This window comes from Rhyacophila brunnea, unplaced genomic scaffold, assembly GCF_057557595.1.
Source record: "Rhyacophila brunnea isolate RB1 unplaced genomic scaffold, BYU_Rbru_1.0 scaffold_4, whole genome shotgun sequence".
NCBI classification, from domain to species: domain Eukaryota; kingdom Metazoa; phylum Arthropoda; class Insecta; order Trichoptera; family Rhyacophilidae; genus Rhyacophila; species Rhyacophila brunnea.
Genome location: NW_028233068.1, coordinates 36312871 through 36336971, shown reverse-complemented (window position 1 = coordinate 36336971; position 24101 = coordinate 36312871). Strand labels below are relative to the sequence as shown.

Below are 24101 nucleotides of genomic sequence, written 5' to 3'. Positions count from 1 at the left end.
GATTGGTAGCTTGATTTAAAATGATTGTATAAAAAGTGAACGGAGTTTTCCAATAGCGTGAAATCTTTCATCAGAATTACGCATGCTTTCTTTCTCTCACTTGGCATGTTTCCACATCGATTTAGGCGTAGGTAAACGTAGCGTGATGAACCATTGTTATGAATGGCACCTAGTAGAAAAATTAGGGTTCCTACTTTGACTTATGATAGGTATTACCTACGTTACCTACGTAGAATACCTTCTACTTCAGTAAACGCTAGATGAAAAGCGACATTTCCTCTCGACGTACGATTCGTTTTGGTATTTTGGTTAATAAGTTTGTTTATTTTCTTTTATGGTATTTAACTGTAAATTTTTGGTGGAAATGCACAATATTAGTTAAAATAAAACACAATAGGTATGTAGTACTAGATCTACTTATTTAAATATCAATCAGAACCGATTTCATCTATTTGAAGTTGATAAGTAAGTACCTACTATATTTTAATTAGGTACTATGTACGAGTAACGAGTATGTATACCTACATCAACGCTCAGTGACGTCCCTAGACAAAATGCCGCCCCATTTTTTTATACACTATTTTTTATCATCCATGCACGTATAATTTCTGGTCACCAAGGATGTCGAAGGGCAACGGAAGTAAACTAGACATCGCGAACCCGACGAAAAATTTCAGTCCTGTTAAACGTTTTATGTTAATTAATACATTTTGTTTTCAACTGCCTATATTTTTTCCAACTTACTTTTCTAAAAATATAAAAGTTTGTATAAATAAGCCATAGTTAAGTGTGCCTATGTGTATTATGTATTTAATAATAATTAACGCATACATTGTTGAATATGATTAGCTACTGCTATAGTTTTCGAGAGAATTACAAGTTCATACTTAATCAAATCAAAATGCTTTTTTGTGTACCATAACAATCTGCCCCAGTCTCCCCATGGTTCTCAATATAAATAATTCTCAATGCGGGTGATCGCTGGGGGTGGGAAAAGGTGGTTGGGGAAAGTTGCAGCCAACACCGGGACGGGGAAGCACTTGTTTATGAGAGCACACTTACCTCGCACTCTGGAAAATCCTGTACGGGTGTTTCCACATTTTCTATACGTGGATACAAATTATTTAAAAAATCGTTCATAATAGTTTACATCTCTTTGAATGCCACATATGTAGTTTTATATACCTACGTATTGATTAAAGATGACATAACAATGGATATTTGTGAAAGGAAGATATTGAGCTTTGGAGTCGTGTAGGAAGATACAGCCACAATTATACACGTTGTACAGTCATCCGTCTGACAAGAACATGGGGCGGTCCTGTTTGGCAGGCCATGTCTCAAAGATGAAAGATACTCAACCACCCAAGAAGTTTGTCTTTATTATATAATAAGAGTAACGGAGGCTAGCGGAAGTATTTGGACTATGTAGAAGAGACATACCCTTCCAGAGGCTAAGATAGGTGGAGAAAAGTACGTTTCCGGTGATCAAGATTGCATTAGGGCGTAGTTCCGATGGTGATAAAGATTGCATTAGGGCGTAGTTCCGATGGTGATAATATCAAGACACATTATTATGTGGTGACTAATTTAAAAAAACATTACTTTTGATAGTTCAAACGGATAAAAATCATCATTATCATCCGAGGTCAATCTGCTGTTGAATGAAGGTAACCCCTTGCTCCTCCCACTCCGTCTCTAGCTCTTATCCCTGTCATCTAACCATTGGGTACCGCCAAGGCCTGAACAAAAACGATGCGTGAGTGCGAGTGAGAAAGTATTCGGCACCCTTACAATCTCTGCGACACGCGCTAGAGTAAGATAAAAGGTCTACATATTATGTGTGAGTTAGTTTCCAAAAGTATCGCCATCAAATCGGGGCGAAACGCTTCACATAGCGTCGATAACTTGCGAGCTCGTGTTGCTAAAATTGATATTTTTTGTGTTAAACATAAAGTCACTGGTAAATATTTTTGGTTAATTAAGTAGAAAAGATGGTTCTGTGTGTTGTATTAAAATGTGGTAGCCGTACTGATAAGCAAGAAGATGGTATTACATTTCATAGGTAAGTTGATACATGTTCCTGATAATTTATTTGTATTTTATTATATATATTAATATCAGTGGCCTAGTGTTTCTTTAAAATAACTTAAATTATGGATATCTTTATCTAATGGTTGCATTTTAACCGCTTAAAAATACTATATAACGTTAAAAAAATAGAAAATTATATTTTAATTCTGAGCGTCTAGTGCGAGCACTTTGGGCGAGCACTAGTGAAATGGTCTATGGTCTCGAACATTTGTAGACGAATGCGCTCGCTCGGCCACAAACCAAACGCAAGGCACGCGGCTTCATTTAGCAATGCAACGGGTGGCGTCTAGATGTATCTATAGTCTAAGGGTACCGCTGTATTTTTTCAGCTGTTAGGTAGTCTATTAGGTACCATTTAAACAGCTCGTGTAACCTCTGTCACATCGGGCACTGTCATGGCCCCCACATCTTGAAGCGGGCCCCCAGGCTAGAACCTTTGGTGGCCCCCCCTACCTATCGCTAAGGTTATAGCGATTTTTTGTATTTTTAATACACCCACTTGAATTGTGGATTTGTCGAATATTGAAACAAAACAATAATCGGAAATTGCATCGCACAAGTACATATTTTGAAATGTCAGTATGCTTGAAGTGAAATAGCGTCGCAGTCGACATATTTTATTATTAGTGCAATTTTGAAGTGTGTTTATCTCACTTGGTTGGTCTATCCGCTTTAACAGCACTTATAACTATAAGCATTTATAATAGCAACCTCCATGCCACGGTGCGCTATTCGTAGTTTTTGGATGTCCCTTATAATATCTAAGTGTCTAGATATGTCTCAAATACATACGTGGGCACTGGCAACACATATTGATTAAAAAAATACGCTTTAGACGCAATTATTGGAGATGATTTTTGAAGATACTATTCAAGCACAGAAGCAATCAAACTCATCGTAAACTGGCTATGTATCATAAGTAGGTACCTACGACCAGTGGCGGCCGGTGGTCTTCAAAATAGCATTTTCTGGTAGTGCGCAATGGTTTACCTTCTATAAAGAGAAGATCTTCTTCTTTCACCCTGTCACGACCCAGCATTGGAGCATAGGACAAACACAAATTCGCGCCACTTCCCTCGGTCCATCGCCAACTCTTGCGCCTCCCGCCATGTCAGACCTGCAGCACGTAGGTCGTTTTAGTGGCACCGCTGCAGGGTGAGGGAGGGCCGGCCATGGCAACGGAACCCTTGAGGCTGTGCCATAAGGGTACGAAGTGTCACACTCTTTGGCGGCATCAGGAACACGTGTCCTAGCCACGTAGAGGTCGTAAAGCGTCTCTTCATGATTACCTTAATCATCGAAGGCCATAAGCTAAGATAATATCTTAGTGTAAAATGACTGAACGTCGAACTTCTCAGAAGGTAAATTAAATATGTCTTTGTTTATTTATTCTATTTCTTAAAAAAGTTGTTGAATACGTAGAATAATTTAAGATAAATAAAGAAATATAAATGTCACTGTTTATGGCTTTACGCTCGGAACAATGCGTCAGCCAAACGTCTGGGTAATTCACTTTGTTAAAAGTGTAAAGCAGCATGTTTATTTTTTAAATCTCACATTATTATTAATTTATGTAAAATTATAAAATGAACTAACATTACGCGGGTAATATTTATATTGTAAATCAACGTTCATTCGAACTCAGTTTTATTTCTGATGTATTTATATGGCATTAAAAGTATGTTTCTCTTATATTATCGTTCTTATTTTATATTCAGCTACGACCTACTACTCATGTAGTGGCTGTTGTGTTTTTTTTTTATTATATTGAATGTATTTGAGTGGTTTAGAAATAAATGCGGCGGTTCGCAGTTTCGTAAAAGGTTGGCGATTCATTAAATCTTAAATGTAAAAATGTTAAAAATGAACTCGTCAACATTGTTATAAAACAGAAACTTGCGAGTCCTAATTTCGTGCGCCGATCATAAAGTGTGTTAAAAATTCTACACAAAACGCTACCACAGGAACATTGGGCCACGGTTTAAGAAGTATATAATGACCTCATTGTAATCCTGTGCAAACTGAAAATCTATTTGGATCGCAATCGCTTTGCGCCCACGAACGGAGTATTGTTCATAATACTGCTACATGTTCTACTTTGCGAAGTGAGTGATACACATATGAATAACAATGAAAAGTTGAGCGATGTCTTCAAAAATGCAGGCGGTGCGTAGCACTTGCATGGTATTAGAGGAGCTGCCGCTGCCTACGACCTACATATTATGATATTTTAAGAATTCTATATCTCTATAGAGCTGCCCTATAATATAGGTATTACTTATATCATCTACCTAAGTTAAATGGGAAAATTATAAAAAATCTGTAAACGTCTTATATTCATATTATCTACTGACATACAGAACAGACACACTACATATATGTCAGCACCGCGGGCGAAACTATCTCCTTTTCAACGAAATCTACTTTCAATAATAATTTTATTATTCTTTTCCCTTCCTTTATACTTTTATAGAGTGAACTTTAGAATATGCCATCTCTAAGCATTGCATGACCACTGTATTTATCATCACTCAGTACATTCGATTATAATAAGTATTATAAACTAATTTTCCAGAGGAATACAATACATAATTGGTTAAAATATATTACCTATATTAGCTATATTATATTATAATATTTCATATATGAAAAGCGGATATTTTTAGGTATACCAGCGTATATTAGGTATATGAAAATATATTATAACTATGCGTGAAGCTAAAAGACGTGGTTAACGTTAGTTCTCTGCGTGGCGGTAAGTGCGGAGCATGAATCATTTTGAAGTTAATCTTATTAGTAGAGAGTATGAACGTCACTGGTGCGATATATTTTCATCTCCCTCTTACTTTATGTGACCAATGATTTTTTCTCAAAATCAAAAATGGCTGGGTCAGCTGGGTAGGTAGTATTTTATACAAGAACTCAAAATAAATTGTAAATAATATAGACGGATTTAATTTAATAGCTTACGACGTTACTTCAGTGAAACGGCAAATAATTTTCAACTATAGGTGCGACGAAATTTTGGACTCGCTGGCAATCGGAGAGGGAACATCGAGCTGTGAACACGTCAATTTGTTTCGTGATGGCGACGGAGGTATTAATTCTTAAATCGTGTAAAGATGACTAAAAAACGTTACCCATTTATTTGAAAAAGAAAACATGTCAATGAATATATCATTATTGTTACTAATAGAACAATAAACAGATCATTAAATTGACGCATGTTGGATTTATATGACAAATTATATTTCGTTCGGCAAGCGTCATTTGCACAATCCGCGCATCGCCTAGCCACGATCTTTTTAGACCATTCCTCAACTGAGGTACCTATAGCCTAGGGCGTGGTTATGTTTTTAGAATTATTGATTTATTCTTCACATCAAAAATCATTTCGAGGTTACGATTAGGTATCTACGAGTGGCACTAACATGTCAAAATGTAAACATACCTACTGATACGCCACGATGTTAATCACATATTTTTTTCACAACTGTAAATTATCACTTAGGACTTTCTTCTACTTACCTTCTTAATTATTAACTTAAGTTATATGTACATATTATATAACTATGTACCCACTGAAAGTGATATTAATTTTAGGTATAGGTACACAGCTGCTTAGAAAAAGTCATGGAAACAATAAATTTCTACTGCACATTCCGATCCGTTTAAAAAAGGAAGAAGATTGAATAATTGTTAGCTTTCCCGGCGGCCGCGTGTGATTGGTGGCTTCCCAGGGGCGCGCGGAGTGCGAAAGAGGCCTGCGAATGAAATCTGGGAGTGGGAGGGAGGAAAAATTGTGCTGTCTGTCCAGGGGCGCGGAGCAGCGGGAGGGTGCCGGTAAATTGAAACAGTGTTAAATTACTTCTACTTACACACCTCTGGCTCCGCTGTGATTGTCAAAATTTTGAACTTTTACACATGAAAATGGAGACAACAAATAATCATGATAATACAATGGACAGGTTTGATGAACGGAATCTGGAACCGCAAGAAAAATATAATTATTTCGCTGACACGCAGAGATTGTGTTTTTCAAGAATATTCTCGAGTTTTTTTGAAGGTCTTCAGGGTAAACCAAAAGTGTAAACATTTCACGAATTGAAATGAGAATTCCTAAATTTATAAATATGTTAGCATAAGCCATATTAATTTTTTATTGCTATACCTACATACTTAGGAACTGATCGATGTGTTGTAATATAGGTAGGCAGGATACTCACAGAAGAGTGACGCCAAATAGACTTGCCACTTCATAAATTTGCACTCCGGCTCTAGAATGAAAATGATGTAATATATTCAAAAATATTTTTTTTACATAAGTACAATATATATTTATTTTCTTATTACTACATAATATATTAATACAAGTTAATATAAGTTAATATCATTTGATCTAATATTATTTGAGGTAATCAAGCAAAGAGGCGTAACAGTGTAGTAAAAAATGCATATAAAGCGTTTACTCTAACATCCGTAAATTTGTTTGGTCATATTCGGCTGCAACAGTTTATTTTAAATATTATTTAATTTAAATATGAATATTTGGAATATTTTCATTTTTGTTCTCCATAGTGCAACGCTATTTATTTTCATACAAATATTAGTTACGATAACAAGCCCATAATTTCGTACCGTTTAAAAATGACGATAGTTTCTCACGCTGCAATTCTATCATTTTATATTTATATTATAATATATAGTATTTCCAAGCCCTTGCTTTTTCGTACAAGGTGGTACTTGTACGAAAAAGCAAGGGGATGGTTATTTACTGATTGCATAAGTAATACACACGGTTTTTTTGACATTTATTATTATAAGTATAAGTTTAATTGAGCCAACCGAAGAACCGAAATATTTACAAATATAAGATATTTCGAAAATCTCAGTAGGTACTTAAATGAAGAACCTAATCGATCGATGAACACATAATAATATTATATTGGGCAATATATATCTATTAAACTTATATAAAGATAGATATCATTAAGGTTTTTAATAATTGACAGAAGTAATATTAGGTAATATATGTATACTTACACGTATGTAATAATACCTAGGATAAAATGCGTATTGTGCCTTCGATAGTTCCACATTCACCGACCTCTGTACAGTAGCCAGCGAATATTATTTTCAGGTCGGTGGTTAGGCAATACGAGTAAATTAAAAAGGGGTGCTGTTTGGTAAAACATTGTGGATTCAGCGAATAGGGCGAGTCACAGCAGTAATTCAAGAAGACAGGACGAGTTGGTATCATTGAAGATTCATCCCTCTGTCGGAGAACAAACGCGCAAATACCTAATGAAATAAACTCAACTTTACGGGAGAACAAGGAAATCTTTTCCTTACAGGTAGATGGTTGCTCACTAACGCGAAAGGTGAGCTATGTATCCTCACATAATATACTTTTTTTATATTCCGTAGTAGAGAATCAATTGGGTTGATGATGTTTGAGGAGAAATTATGAAATCATATAAAATTGTAGGTGTAAGATTTTATGACGTGGGAAAAATGGTTTGTAATCTGAAAAAGTCAGCTAAATAGTATGCTTTATAATTCATGTCTTGCAAATTAAGGTTTTCTCCTAGGTTTCTGAATTAATTTTTACGACGTGAGTATGCAAAAGGTGCAAATTGAAAAGAGCGCGAAAGAAAAAGGAACGAAGCTTTTCTATTTTTAAAATTTTATAAGCTCCCTTGGCGCAATGTTTTAACGTCTTAAAAGAAACGAAATAGCTACTAAGTTAATAAAAATTCTTTCTTAAATCTATTTTATAAGAAGATTTCATCTTTTTTTGTAAGAAATTTAAACAATTTAAAAGCATTTAAATAAATTTAAAATAACATATAGGTAGCTATTATTAAGCATAGGTGTAATATGTAGATAAGCAGAAAAAATACCCAAGAAGGGTTCAATATAGGTATCATAATCTAAATTAGATAACTTTAATCATATTGTTCAAAACTAGTATAAGGCTTTTTTGATCAATTAACTCGTTAAATATCTGAACACAATCAAGGTTATGCGTAGAGATTTTTACTACTGTCGTAGACCTATCGTAGCAGCATTACTCTCTTATTAATTCAACATTCTGAAAAAACAATTAAAAAAAAAATACGTATAAAACGATGTAGACATTTTACAAGAAATTTAATATTGGATAAATAATTAGCCAACATTTTTACAACACATAAGTTCGTGACTTATCTGTTCATTGGGTTGATATACCTAAGTTGGTATCAAAGCAAATAATACTTAATACTTATATATTATTAGTTATTACACATATGATGTAGGTATATAACCCTAGGTATTATATTAATTACTTTTTTTTGTACGGGACTGTCGTGATTACATTGTAAGGTTGTAGAATATAATTTGTTTTTCTTTTAAATAAACCGAAATATAAAATTGCTTATCCACATTTATGGTTATGATTCGTCAGATAGTGAAAGAGTAATAATTTCTCCCCTAAAGCAGGCCTGTGTAGAGCCCAGTAGAATCGATTAGCGCAATTGTAACCCCTTTTAATAGCCTAAAAGAGAGGGTTGAAACTCAAACGCTTTCCACCTGTAAAACTAATAGGAAAACCCGTTATTCATAATCCGGGGGTAATTTTTAATCAACGATTATCATTTATTACGTAGGAAGGTAGAGGAAGGGTAGGTAAGTGGAAACGCTATTGCATTTAGATGTGAAGTTAGCATGTTTTTACATTTTTTACCTGTTAAAATATTTGAAATTAATATGCATTTCTATTTGTATAGATTTTCACTCAATCTACAATGACTGAATTTTGGATTTGACCATTCGTGTCATTTTCGGTAGATACGAGTATTTCTTACGAGAAAATGGTCAATAACCAGTCGCTAAAACTTCAGTTCCATGCGCTGGAATCGAATACTTTTAATTGTCCGGAAACCAAATGCCACTGTGGTGGAGACACTCGCCGCATCTCACCTGAATTAATCAATTCAATCTTCAGGTTCAGTAGCTCTTTTGTCTAATTTTAAAAAGATTCAAAAAATACAACTGTCTGTTACTTGGGCTTGGGGACATTTGGACCCTGGGAACCGTCTGCTTTGAATTTGGCTGAGATCGGTCAACTGAGTACCTGATATAGCGAATAAGCATATGAATCCAACGAGGTAATGCAGTTGCTGTTTTGGGTACCTGCCTATATTGTATAGGTATATATAGTAGTATATTGTAAAATAACAATTCATATTATGTATCATTATTTTTTTCCAAGGGGTGGGAATAGTTGTGTAGGGTGGTTTGGATTTACCTATATTGACTAATTGGTTCAATCGAGTGAATCTAAAATTGTGTTGAAATACTTGCGGCTTTTGATAGATACCTAGATGCGGGCGATACCAAAATGAGTTTGCTACAAATGAATCTGCAATGTGAACTGAATTTAGATTAATTCAATCATTCATTTTAGTAATCTTTTAAGTTCTGTCTGTATATTATAAAGATAATTTTTTCTTCAGCGGACTATATTTTTGATTTTACTGTTCCTAGTTAAGTGCATATTGTTATAATATTTTTATAATATCGCCTGATTCGGAGCTGGTAGGATGTTTCGCATCACAGCCTTCGAAGTTAAAACCGCCTCAAATGCAAGAGTATCGTAACATCATACCTATGTAATTACGCCTGGTCGGCCGGTCACGTGATGCGGTCGTTAAGACCGATCCAGCCAATCCCGGGCCTGGATTTAATTCGTTTTGCGTTTCGGCCGACCGTCGTTAGTCCACCACTCGCATTAAATCGAAAACTATTATATAATAATATTATAGGAAGGTACTTACGTTTACATTGTTCTACTGATGATCTTTTATATTGTGTTTATGTAGGCAGCTATATACATCAAAGTAGTGTTGCCATTAAACTTTTCTAACAACCGGTTCGTAGTTGAATAATAGAACTCAATTATTAGTAAACTTCCACCATCGTCAGCTTAGATTTTTCCACTTTTATCGATTCGTATCCCTTGGGTACCACCGAATGACTGTTTTTGTCCAGTAGTTATCTATTTAACCGTTTCGGCCCATTATAATTTTATCAGCTTGGCGACCTATATCGCATCACATACTCTTGTATGACTTGTAATCCATTGGAAGGGGTGGGCATCTTAACCAAGAAATAGATGTTAATCACCCATATCAGGGGTTTTGGACCAAGAACATGGATCTGTACGTACATCTTTATGCCCCCCGTTCACACTTGGTACACAAGTACTGACAGTTATGTTGTCACAGCGGATTTAGAGACTTGGAAACTCGAGGCACCGATTGAATTTAAGACGATAAAAAAATAAAATAAAAACCATAAGTTCCCCATACCAATATACCCAGTAGATAACAATATCAATGTGCCTCTTTCCTAAAATCACATTCTGTAACTAAACATAATTATTATTGAAGATAGCAATGATCATACATACCTACCTACTTAATAATATTAGTGGTTTATTTTTTGTGCAGAGGTAGGTACCAAGGTACCTATGTATTTGTTTAGGTTTAGAGACTGGTTATGTTATAGGCATCTTTTATATTGGTTGCAGAGTGTTATGTGCTTTGAGTAATATTTTATGTTCAATACTTTTCAACAATAAAATTGTAAAAATACGCATACCTACTAGAGAAACTAGAGTATGTGCTTCATAACTTTGTACTCCGGCTGTAGGATGAAAATGACTTTTTTACATATTTATATCTATTTATTTATTTATTACTACATCCTATTGTGAATATCATATTTTGATCTAATTTTATGCGAGGTAGTCAGGCAAAGAGGCGTATCAGTGTAGTAAAAAGTACAAAAAGAGTGCAAAGTTACCTGTATTTAAAATTATGGTATTATTGAATATACGCATAGTTTGAACTGTTTCGAGGACTCTTTATATATCATTTGGCGAATAGATTACGTCACATGCGTTAAAGAAAATCGTCGTTGATTTCACGCGTTACCCACAATATAGAAGTCGTACTGTACTAGCTCAAATCTTAATCCTAACAACCAGTTCGCCAACTGCGACATATCGTGCGAGAACCGGTGAGTGTTGTCTGAATGACACAGCCGTATGAAATCACCTATATCAAAATGCTCAAGTTGGAAATACGAGACTAGGTAATGGTCGTTGATAAAAACAATGCCCATAATACTTACAATAAAAAATGGAATTTATTTGTACACAAATGATACAACAATATACATAGGTACCTAATCGTATCTAGTTGTTATTAAAAAGGTAGCGGAGAAGAACAGTGTTCAAGAAAAGGCATACCTTTGTACCTACCTAATAAAAAACTGTATTGTAAGATATATTTGCCTTTCTCAAAAAAAGACGCCGTCTTAGCAATCGAAACCTTAACCTAGGTCTGAGACTGCGTATGATACGTTGTTATGCTCTATCAATTCTTTTCTATGGCATGGAGGTATCGACGCTAAACAAAGAGATGACATGGAGAGTTGAAGCTTTAGAGATGATGCTGTATAGACGCATCCTCAAAATTCCTTGGACTGACCGAGTGACAAATGTTGAAGTTTTCTATCGAATGGAAAAGATCTGAGAAGTTCTGCGGAGTATCAAAACTGTAAAACTACAGTACCTCGGTTACATTATGAGAGGACAAAAGTACAGCATTTCTTACAACTTGTCAAGGAAAGATGAACGCTAAGCGTAACAGAGGACGACGTCGCATTTCGTGGCTTAAGATTAAGAACCTCCGTGATTGATCCGAGTGCAGCTCTACTGAACTGTTCCGGGTAGCAAATGACAAAGCTAAGGTCGCCCTGATGGTGGCTGACCTCCGCTAGGAGATGGTACAATAAGAAGAAATCATTCTATGGTGGCACCATGTGTACCGCAAAAGCAATTTGCAGTTGTAGTGGTATTGCTTACTGGCATTGAAACTGGTATTGTAGCAACTAATATGTACCAATGCACTTACGAATTGCCTATGGTGCCACTGTATAATTATTTACCTATACTAAAATATGTAAATAATTTTGTTTTATTGTTGGATGTAGTAAAAGTTCACCAGGGCTTTTCATCATACCTATAATTTATGACAAACTATATTAATTACACCCACGGTGGCTGCGTGGCTTAAGCGTTAGACTATCACGCCGTGGGTCTCAGGTTCGAATCCTGGGTCTGGCAAGTACACATATTGTTTTTCAATTTGTGTGTGTGTCAGGGTATGGACCTAATAGGTTGAGCAAGTGGCTGACATCCATTTCTCGTAAAAACAAAATCTGTTAATACAAACCTCTACTCTGTGGAGGCCCATATGATCCTATTAGGATCGGACATGGTCGGAAAAAAAATATTAATTATTTTTTGAATATAATATAACATGGCTAATTGGTTATCGATATATTATATTCAGTAGGTATTTCCTATTATGCCATGTTTTAATTAGAGTTTTTATCTTATTTGGAGTTTTACATAAATTCATCAATCAAATGATTAAAAAATAAATGAAAAAAAGGATTTTAAATTTTTAATCTTTTTGAAACGTAGGCATGTGCCGATTGTTTTAATCGATAAAGTGTATTAAATTGTTGTTTTAAATTTGCTTGCGGAGGCATTATGGTCACCCTTAAAGCAAAGGTTGAAAATTCCAACATAAATAACAATAACAAATATAAGTATTTAGGTATAATGTAGGTATCTAGTGGGTATCTTAAACCGAAATGGTCACATAACTATACAAAAATGTTATATTATTTATGTATCTTATTCTAATAAGCAAACTTAATAGATACCTATATGCCAATATGCCTTTATAATAATTCGTAGAATACCTATCTACATATATAGTATTTATGTAAATGTTTATATGGAAATTGTGGTGTTATTTTGAAATTTTATCCCTGAAAAGTAAATATACCTATATTAAAAGCGTTTTTATGTCCATAGACAAAATATAATATGTGGATAAATACGGTGAGTTTTCTTTATTTTACAATAAATTAGTAGGTAGTTATTAATGTATGACGTTGCATTTACAAAAAAGAATTCGGATAGTTTGTTAAATTATCCAGCACTTTGGCCAAACTAATCCAAAAATAAAATTCCGTAGGTAGAATAAAATTGGTACGCTTGCCGATTAATAAGTTAGACATATTCATGGGATCAAAACACATTTAAACAAAATGCCACCAACAAATCAGTCATAAAGTAATAAAATATAAAGTATAGGTAATAAAAACAGTTTCATAAATATAAAGTGTTGCCATAATGTTTTGGGAGCCGTTCGTAATATTATTATAGATTTCGTGCTTCTAATAAATAAATGAACACAGCAATTTAAATAATAGCTCCGAAGCATTTAAGTATAATATCACGGTCCAAGGACATTTTGAGGAAATTAAATTTCGGCAAAAACAGAGTTTAATATAATTGTGATTTTAATGCAGCAGAACTACTGTTAAATATTGCCGACAGATTTAGACAGGTGAACGCTGAACTAGTCCACGAAACTTGATATAGTAAATTTTAAATTCACATATTATTATCTCAGTGATGTTTGTTGGTAAATTTGAATTTTATTTAAATAATTATTTTTATGCGAAATGATTACAAACATGTAATGGAATATTTAAAACTGCCTAAACAAACAGGTGGCTATTATTTCTCACACACTTTAATCGTGTCAAATTAGAGTTTTACTTAACTATCCCACATTTTGTAAATAATTAATTATATATGATGAAGCTACAAAAAATATTTAAAGTCAACAACTTCTCATTTAATATAAATTGTAAAATAACGGTTTTATATGGAAACAATATTGATTTCATGATATTTGTTTTTACTAACATCACGTGCAGAATTTACTTAGGTAGGTACTTTAACTTCAAATTAATTTCACAAAACTGAGGAAAGAATTTTTACAAAAATTGTTTTTAACATGAAAACATCAATAATTGAATAATCATACTGAATTAGATTCTATGAATTTGTTTTTTTAGTTAAAAGGTATATTAGATTATACCTACCTAGTACCTGTACTATCATTAGGCACAATATAATAAATTATTGATTCTTTGATATGATAGTTATATCTATCTGTTGGGTGGATTATAATCGAATCATTAGATTGTGAAAACAAATATCTTTTTTGTTATGATGCTTTGTGCTTTGCGTTACGTTCATCTCCTGTAAAGTAAGCGGCCATGTCGATCTACCTACAAAATAAATCACAGTATTAGGCGGCTTAATAATACCTACGCGGTCATATTACATTTTTAATGGTTTCCGTCTAGTAATGAATAAGTAACTTAACTCAAAATCGTTATTATAAACGTGTAGTTATGGTTTATCACTGAGCCGGATCGCGATTTGCAATGGCTGCCTCAGATGTTTAAAACAAATGTCCAACGAAGAAGAGGTGTATCCAGTGTTATTTTATAAAGTGAATTTTACACAGTTTACAAAACTTTATGGCGTAGAAATATTTTAATCCACGTAGCAAGTTTTAAAAAACCCAGGGCTCGAAATGAACCAGAGCGCACCGGAGCGCCGTTCCGGTTCGTGAAATCGGTAAAGTTATCGTTCCATCTCGTGGAAAAAATAATTTGACCGTCTGATCTAGATATACCATATAACAAAAAATCTAACACACTTATTTTTATTAAACACACATAAAATTTGATAACAATGTTAATATCTTCAGACAATTGTCGAGCGCTCCGGTTCGTAAACTTTTCCATTTCGAGCGCTGAAAAACCTGTCTACATTAAATGTAAACTATATTTCTAAAATTTACTAAAAGATTTTATCCATGATAGTGAATAGTGAAAAAATAGAATTGATGATCCTAATTATTGATCCTAGATGATAGTATTTTTTTTTGGACAAAAAAAATACACGTAATATGTATAGATATGCTATTATTGTATGATGAATGGAATGTGGAAAAGTTTGTTTACACTTTACTGCACTTTTACAGTTTACACATATGTACATGTTGTGTGCTGCATAGCTGGTTTTTATTGAATTTCCACAATTAAGTAAAACTAAATGAAACCTTTTAATAAGTCGTGATTCATGTGGTGTTTACATTCAGTAAGTAAGTATCTACATTAATTACGATATAATATTTAAACAATAATAGGTACTTGAGAAGTTGTTGTTTAATTATTCAGAATTTTAATGTTTGATATACATAACGACATTTCTTTAGAAAAATGTTGCTAACCTCTGGCTACACTGCCGCAATGAAAATTGTATTAAATGATAAGCTAAAATGGCGCCCAAATTACAACAAAATGGCCGATCGTGTCGGATACGATCAGCGATTGAAACACATGTATATTATTTTCATATACCTACCTATACGTAAGTTCGTTCAAATCAAAAGTAATTGTATTAAAATGTTTTGCGTGGGTATTTTTATGCGTGTTCATTTACATTTTAATCAAAGAAACTGTTTGATTACATGACTGAAACAAAAAGATAATAACTCCAGATAGTGTAAAAGGTGTAGGTATAATTCGATATAAGATGCATTTCAGATTGAGAAAGATTACATACTATTATTGTGTTATGTTATTAGGTAATTATTTTATATTTTTTATTATGCTACTAGTAAATAAATGAGGAAAACAATTGGAAACAAAAAACGTTGATTATAGGTAGATACCTAGTACGAGTATAAACATGGCTAAATTAACTAGGTACTAGGTTAGCAAGTTACTGGGAGAGGTAATAATTATATAAATTGTCCTTACAAATTAAGATTAGAAAGCTTTTAAATATGTAATTAAGTAAACATGTGCCTACCTCCATAGTGCTAAGCAGATAATAAAGGTAAATTACCATAATCGCTCGCAAGTGGAGCTTATAGGCACCCACAAAATAAAAGTTATATTAATATAACTTTTAAGAGGAATGTTCGTTAGTCATTCACCCAACCCATCGTTTCCCAGGCACCGGGTACAGATAATAAATAGAATACCGATAGGCTATATTCAACACGCCGCATCTTGATGCAGGGTTTTGAATGTGTGAGTGTCCTACAAAAATGAAGCACGCATTATGCACGTGCAAGTGTGTAATACACGAACATTAAATGAGCGTAAATGCATAAACCGAGAGCAGTTTGCAGTATTCGACGTAAAACGTATTCTTGACACATGTGTAAGCTTAACCCGGATTCTTCCTTACTCGAGTCGGTTAACTGCTATCGCCTTACTCGCTATGTATTTCAGTTTCCATTATTTCTGAGTTCCCTGGGTTTCACGTAAGCACAACAGGTAAGACTGATTGTGATATATAATAAGATTAAATAAATTTAACGTAAGTAGGTGAGTATTTTTAGCATTTGAAAATCAAAATTTTCCATTGGAATGGGAAAAGACAGTGTGTACGTAAAATATTATGTTGGTACGGTGGAAGGAACAGCATTAAATCAGAGTTAAATACCCAAATATAATAGCTAGTACGTCACTGATGTCAGTTAAAGTCACTGTGACCATATTTTCTTGTAAAATATAAAGGGAAAATCTGCAAAAAAGTTCATTAATCAGTTTGATTATTTTATTATTAAGGACACAAGGAAATAAAACAAACTGTGTGACCAAACCGAAATTAGATTCAATATAAATAAAAATAATTTTAAGTTATGTACCTACTTTTATATACTTACTTATTCATTTTTATTTTTTGAAAAAAATTAAGATTTTTCGAATACTTAAATATAAAATTATAAATTATAAAAAAAAATGCTATACTTACCTAGTCATATAAGAGAAAACTGGATAAACTAAATTTTAATGATAAACATATTATACATATAATAATACGTAATAATCAAATAAGATCCTTTAACGAATTCATATTTAAAAAAAATATAAGTTTATCTTATCTGACTTATCAATGTGTACCTAAATTGCCTCAAATTTCAAGCTTCTTATTTATTCACTAGGTTACGCTGGTAGGGTAAGTATTTACCTTATTTATATACATCACTAGTTGCAATATTCAGGAATGAATAAAGAGAAAAATCCATTGGTGTAGCCCAGTAGCGCACCCAGGGGGGGGGGGGCAGGGTGCCTTGGCCCCCCCAAAATTTGCAAATCATCAGAATGATTTTACACATTGAAATCGAAAGTCAATAAACTATACCTTGGGCTTAGACAAACAACACGGCAAAAAATAATTTGTAATTCTCCAGCACCCTTTTTAGTAAAATTTCTTAGATTTTAATATCTAACACAAAAATTTCGAAACACTGATGTCAGGTTTTTTTAGAAACCCGTTCCCTAATGAAATTCTCGGTGTCCACCCGAATTCTGGAGAAGTATAGGTGATTGTTTGGGAGGGTTGACAGGGCTCTAGCCTGGGGGCCCGGGCTGTGGGGGGCCGGCGTGTCGGGTTGACCAGATAAGTGAGATAAACACACACCATAAATTATCTTTAATAGTAAAAAAAGTCGCCTGCGGCGCTATTACACTTCATGACTATGAACATTTTAAATTATATAATTGTCCAATATATTTTCAGATTATTATGTGTCGATACTCGACAGCTCCATTATTAAAGTAGATGTAATGAAAATCGCCAATAATTCACTGTATAAGTACCCTCAATTTGAACTAAAACACAATTTGAAAAACGTTAATGTAGTGTTTCACACTGTCTTTAATCTAAGCGGTGGATAGGGGGCCCGTAAAATACCCTAGCCCAGTGGTCGGCAAACTCATTAGTCAATAGAGCCAAATATCAACAGTACAACGATTGAGATTTCTTTTGAGAGCCAAATTTCTTAAACTGAAATTATATGCGTAGATAGTAAGTAGGTACACTGCTAATTTACTTAATGAACTTTAGTTAAAGTTTTAAGTCCTAATTAAATTATAGGTAGGTACACCGAATAAAACTGAATAACATACGTAATAATGATCTTATTTATTAATAAAAATTAAATTGTAAGTCAGGTATCCATAAAATTGAACCATGACAATGACTGACAAACTCAATGTGAATAATGGCCTTGCATCTCCTTGTAAAGTTTGGGTAAGTCAGGTTCGTATGTTGTTGATTTAATTTTAAGCACGATTCCAGGTTCTCATCAGTAAATCGATTACTCAATTTACTCTTGATTTCCTCTCTTTACTAACCACAAAACTTGCAATATTAACATTGTTGAAAGATTTTATTCAGTACCTAATTAAATTCAGAACTTTATTTTTCTTGACTCTTCTTCTCAGCTGCTTTCTTCCTTGCATCATCGACAGAATATTTAGCGCAAAATTACGAGTTTTTAGTTGTAGTATCTCTCTAAATTTGAATGCGCTAATTTTTCCCGACACATAAATAAAGGTCGGTAAGCCATTTAAGTTTTGAATAAACGCGAAGTCTCGGTCTATTCAACATTACATTTACGGTTATCCTCTTCCATTTTCTTTGCTTCTTCTTTTTAGCCATGTCAAATATGGCAGAGAGCATCTGTGGCAGAGCCGCACTCAAGGGACCAAAGAGCCGCAGTTTGCTGACCATTGCCCTAGCCTGAGGGCCCGTTTCAGGATGTGGGGGCCATGGTGTAGGTACACCGAGTGCAATAGACAAAAGACAGATAAACGAGATATTAGGCTGTGTTGTATTGAGTAGGTTGTGTATAATTTAAAAGCAATAATACCTTTTTTGTCCATTTTCAATTAATATTTTGAAACCTCAATATTAAAAAACCAAAAATCTGCGATAAACATTCGGCGAAAAGAACGACTACACCCACTACGGTGGTGATGTAAATAAAAAGAACATTTTTTTCGGTGGAATTCGGCATAAATATTGTAGCTCTCTAGACCAGTGTTCCCCAAACTTTCGACATCTGTGTACCCCTTCTATAATTTTCGTAACACTGAGTACTCCTCATCAAAGAAAAATGCATATAAGTACTTTAATAACAATCAAAATATATTCCTTTTGTAGTACATCAACAAAATAATAATAAACGAAAAATAAAATTCATTCATAATAAAATCTGTACCTTAGAGGCAGACGGATGCAACTCCGTTTTTGGGGAAAATGAGTTTTTTTAAGAATCGTCAGCATAAAGGCTTTATTTATTAGAGGCAGAGAGATGAAAGTCCTAGTTGCTATAATAAAAAAAGATATAAAGAATAGCATAAAGATGCAAATGCCATACCTACCTTAGAAGCAGAAAAATGCAAATCCAATAATCTGCAATATGTACTAAACGAGAACCAGCCGGGAGAAGAAGCCGGCTTTAGAAGACGACACAGAACTATGGACCATATCCAAGTCATCAGAGAAATCAGAGCGGTAACAGGAATACAAGCTGCGCTATCCATGGGTTTTATAGACTATGAGAAAGTGTTCGATTCTATAAAGAAATTTTCAATACTCGATGCACTCATAAATCAAAGAGTCCCCGGGTGATAAATAAATATTTTCTCCATAAACCATCAGCAAAGGAGTCCGACAAGGTGATACGATCTCACCTAAACTATTTACAGCTACCCTTGAAGACTTTTAAGGCAACTTGACTGGAATGGCAAGGGTCCCCATAAATGGAGAATACGTGAGTCATCTGCGCTTTGCCGATGACAATACATAGTAGTTTGCAAGACTCAGAAAACCTCCAAAGCAGAATGCAGGAACTCGCTGAAGTAAGCAACAAAGTAGGCTTGAAAATAAATGTATCAAAGAAGAAAGTCATGTTCAACTGCTTTGCGGGCCAAAAAGAGATCCTCATCAATGCCATTCAGCTCTAACAGGTGAAAAACTACATCAATCTGGGACAAGTGTCTATAGATGGATGTATATTTTATGAAATTGTTCGCAGAGTAAAGCTAGGCTGGAGTGTTTTTGGGCGCCTGAATAATGTCTTCAAAAGTGACCTTCCACTGTGCCTAAAGCGCAAAGTTTTCAACCAGTGTGTGCTTCCCGTGATCACAGAAAACGAGATCAAAGAGAGATCCAAAAACATACGAGTAGCACAACGTGGTATGGAGAGGTGCATCCTGGGCATAACGCAAACGGACAAAAAGAAGAATGAGTGGATAAGGGAACAGACAAGGATTAATGATGTGATAGAGTTTATTAAAAGCTTTAAATGGAGATGGGCTAGACACATAACTCGAAGAAGAGACAATCGTTGGACAAATCTAGTCATCCAGTGGTATTCAAGAAGTACAAAACGTCCGCAAGGTAGACCCAGAGGCCGCTGGATTGATGAAATGATAAAGTTCTGCGGAAGTACATGGCAACGCAATGCACACGACCGAGAGAAGTAGAATCAGCTTGGAGAGTAGCGAGGCCTTCATCCAGCAGTGAATAGATTCAGGCTGATGATGATGACATAATAAAATTTAAAAAAAAATGTGTTTTGCTTTGTTATATTTATACCTATAAGTTTTTCTAACTTACAAATTGTTTTATTTTGGCTAGATAAATAAGACACAAGTCCACATTAACAAAATATCTTTAGAGGCAGAAGGATGCAAATCCATACTACGTTTTTTATTTTATTTTTTAGATATAAAATTGTATTATATTTCTTCTTTTCTTACATATTCCAGAAGTACTTTAATTGAATTAGAATTCAAAAAATAATGATCAATCTATATTTTCTTGGGAGTTATGAGTATTCGTTTAAAATAAAATTGTTTTTGTTTGTTTTCTGGCTTTCCTGAACAATTGGGTATTTGGCACTTGCATCCGTCTGCCTCTGAGGTACAGAAATATAAATAAAAGTTATATTATAAAAAATAACATTCATTATAAACCATGAGAAGGATGAAATTATTTTTGTTGAAATGACAGATCATCATCATTTGGTTCCCTGGTTATTAATTTTAATCTGAGATGCGGTTCCACACCCAAAGGCTGTTCCTTTTTTTGACTTAATGTCTACAAATGCTGAAAAAGCAACTTCACATAGATATGAAGTTGAAAAATGCAATGTATTTCAGGAATTTCTCTGTTAAAACTGGATACACATGTTGCATTTGCAACCTTAATGATGTTTAAGTACACTCCTTATATTTATTTTGCAAGAATCCGTCTGAAGCTAATAATTCCAACAATTGCTCTTCTTCCGCATGCGATAAACCTTCTAGCAACATCCATGTATTAATGCTTGTTGCACCAGGCGTAGCCATAACCCGGTGCAGCGCGTACCTCCACCAAACTCTTCCCGTACCCCAGGGGGTATGCGTACCACAGTTTGGGAAACACTGCTCTAGACCAAGCGGGTAGCACAGCCGATATTATTTAAGTAATGTTTAAGCATACTAGGTACACATGTCCAGCATGGTCGCTGTTCACTTCCAATCCGCCAGTCGCTGATGACACGCTCAACGGTTACCGCCACTATGCCTCCAATTTAATAAAAACTAGGAGAAACTGTACAAATATATCGCCGTGTATTGTGAAATTATGTAAAAATATTTATATGAAGAAGAAAAAGAGCCTATGGGACTAACGTCCATTCTCCTCCTTCGCCCCCCCCCAATAATAAATCCTGGGTGCGCCACTGGTGTAGCCAGAGAAAAGAAATAGTGAGAACTGAAAAACCTACGGGTGTGGAGTAACATGCAACCGGTCTAGAGTGTGGAAGAATGTGCGATAAACTTAAACACGTATCAAGAATACGTCATCATAGCTTGTCCATGTCTAATGTTGTAGCACACACAATTGCACGTCTATAATGTGTCGTTCATTTTCGTAGGGCACTCACACATTCAAAACCCGGCGTCAAAATGTAGTGTATTGGGGATAGCCTATCGGAATTTTATTTATTAATCTGTTCTGTGGGTGTAGCTCATTCACACCCAATTTGAAATCAGTATTGTTAAATATTTTTTATTTTTAGTTTTATGATTAAGTTTGTGAATTTTTTCACACATACAATTTTCCGGAAGTCCTCGAGTCACAAAACCCGCTCTGGCGGTCATAACATCACTCCACACAACGTAAATATGTATGATTTTATAATCTTATTATATTTACCGACGTAAAATTGTAATTACAAATACCCCAGAAATATCATGTAATTTATTGAAAGGGGTTTTAAAAATGTCCAGAGCTGATTTTGCGACTATGGCGTATGGTCACCGTAGTGATAGTTGAAGATCGGTTAACCGCAATGGAAGCGTTCCACTTAGCGAGTAGGATAACTCGTCTCACGAAATGACTTGCGCAATCTTATGCCATATTATTATAATATAATACCCGACTAAGTACTTATAGTGTTTATTAGACGTAACATCAACTTTTTATGAAGTTTAATGTCTATTGAGGAGATAGGTGATAAATCCATAAAACGGCAGTTAATAATATCTAGTTTTATTCCATGTTTATCGCTATGGGTATTGTAAGTACACTGGGAGAATGTAATCATGCTGCAAAAGATGATTAAAATTCTCAAATTACAGTGTATCAACAAAGTGGCATTTTTTACTTGGAAGACCTGGGCGTTGACTGATTTTTTTTTTTTTTGTAAAAAAAATATTTTGTTTAGGTATATTTTTTATTTTTTTTGACAGATTAAGATTTTTTTTGCGAAACATTAAGTGACAAAATACTATAGGTACTTATTATACCTAATATAGTTTTATATTTTTATATTTCTATTTAAAAAACTTAAATTTTTAAAAATATAGTTCTATTTAAGGTTTAACAACTTTTTGAATAAATTGTGCAACCAATAGTCTATGTGGTTTCGATTGTGAATGCAGATTATGTATCCATTTATGATGATGGTATCCTGTGGTTTTTTACTCAGAAAGAAAATTTAAAACGGTTTGATAAAAGCTTAGGCATCCAATAGTAAAGCTTAATTTGAGCAAAAATGGTAGATTATTAATTGAATTGGCGATTACGTGATACAATGTGTATGTAATAGTATCTATATATTATATAGGCTAATATTCTATTACATACTCTGGTGGTTGGTTGTCTGGCTGTTAAGATCCACTATAAATAGTACATACCTACTAAACTTTGTCATCCATCCGGCATACATATTTGTTTTCATTGAAATAAGACTACAATTTACAGATGGTGATGGTTAGTTTTTAAAATTAAATTATTAAACCCTGCGAAACCAAAGCATAATAATATCGTCGCCCCAAAAGCAAAAGGGCACTTGTGCATAAATTGAGTTTTGAGAAAAACGCATTTTAAGTGTTTTTGGAGTGGAAAAAAATCGTGGAGAGGTTATTACTTAATATTTTGAAATAAAATTTGGAACACATGTGACCTAATTACTCAAGATTGAAATTCATTTTTTTTTTTAATATAATTTTTTCAATTTTTGATTTTTAAGAGGTTTTAAGCCACATGTTATCTTTTTCCTATATGCATTTATGAAAAGCTTTATCTTCATCTTTTGATTTGCGAGCGTCCACTTTACGCTTATTGTGATCTTCCAAAATATTTATTTGGGCCTCTTTGTCCGCTGCCAACATGTTTTTAAATATTTCACAAATTTCATAAGTGCCTTTTTCCTGCATTATATTTATTATATTATATTTCCTATATTATTTTTGTAAACATTGCACTTAGTTCTTAAAATCGTGTACATATAACCTTTTTCCTACACATTAAATGAAGACCTTTATTTTCTTTGCTCAATTGTGAATTCATGAGTTTTGCTTCACGAATGCCGTTTTGCCCATAATGTAGAGAAAAACATTACGAAGAAAACTGCATTCATAACTCAAAACCGTCAAAATTGCACATGTGCCCTTTTGCTTTTGGGGCGACGATATAATAATAGTAAAAAAAGACTCGTCTATCCATAAAATATCTAAAATTATACAATTATATCATACATAACTTTGAATATTTTTTTAGATACTCGTAGTATAATATTTTTTATCTATTATAGTTTGATTTAGGCAGGGCTAATGAATGAAAAAAATGAACCAACAATATGTGTAATATGTATTCTTAATCCAACGAAAACAAATAAGTATGAATGAAAAAATGTGCACAATTTTGTCGTGTCGTC

At 33.9% G+C, this 24101-nt stretch overlaps 1 protein-coding gene across 1 annotated transcript in view; it reads left to right on the top strand.

Moving 5' to 3' along the window:
* The window catches only part of C15 (homeobox protein C15), a 94127-nt gene that overhangs the window by 23739 nt on the left and 46287 nt on the right, over positions 1-24101 (top strand). The gene's annotated exons all lie outside the window — the stretch shown is intronic.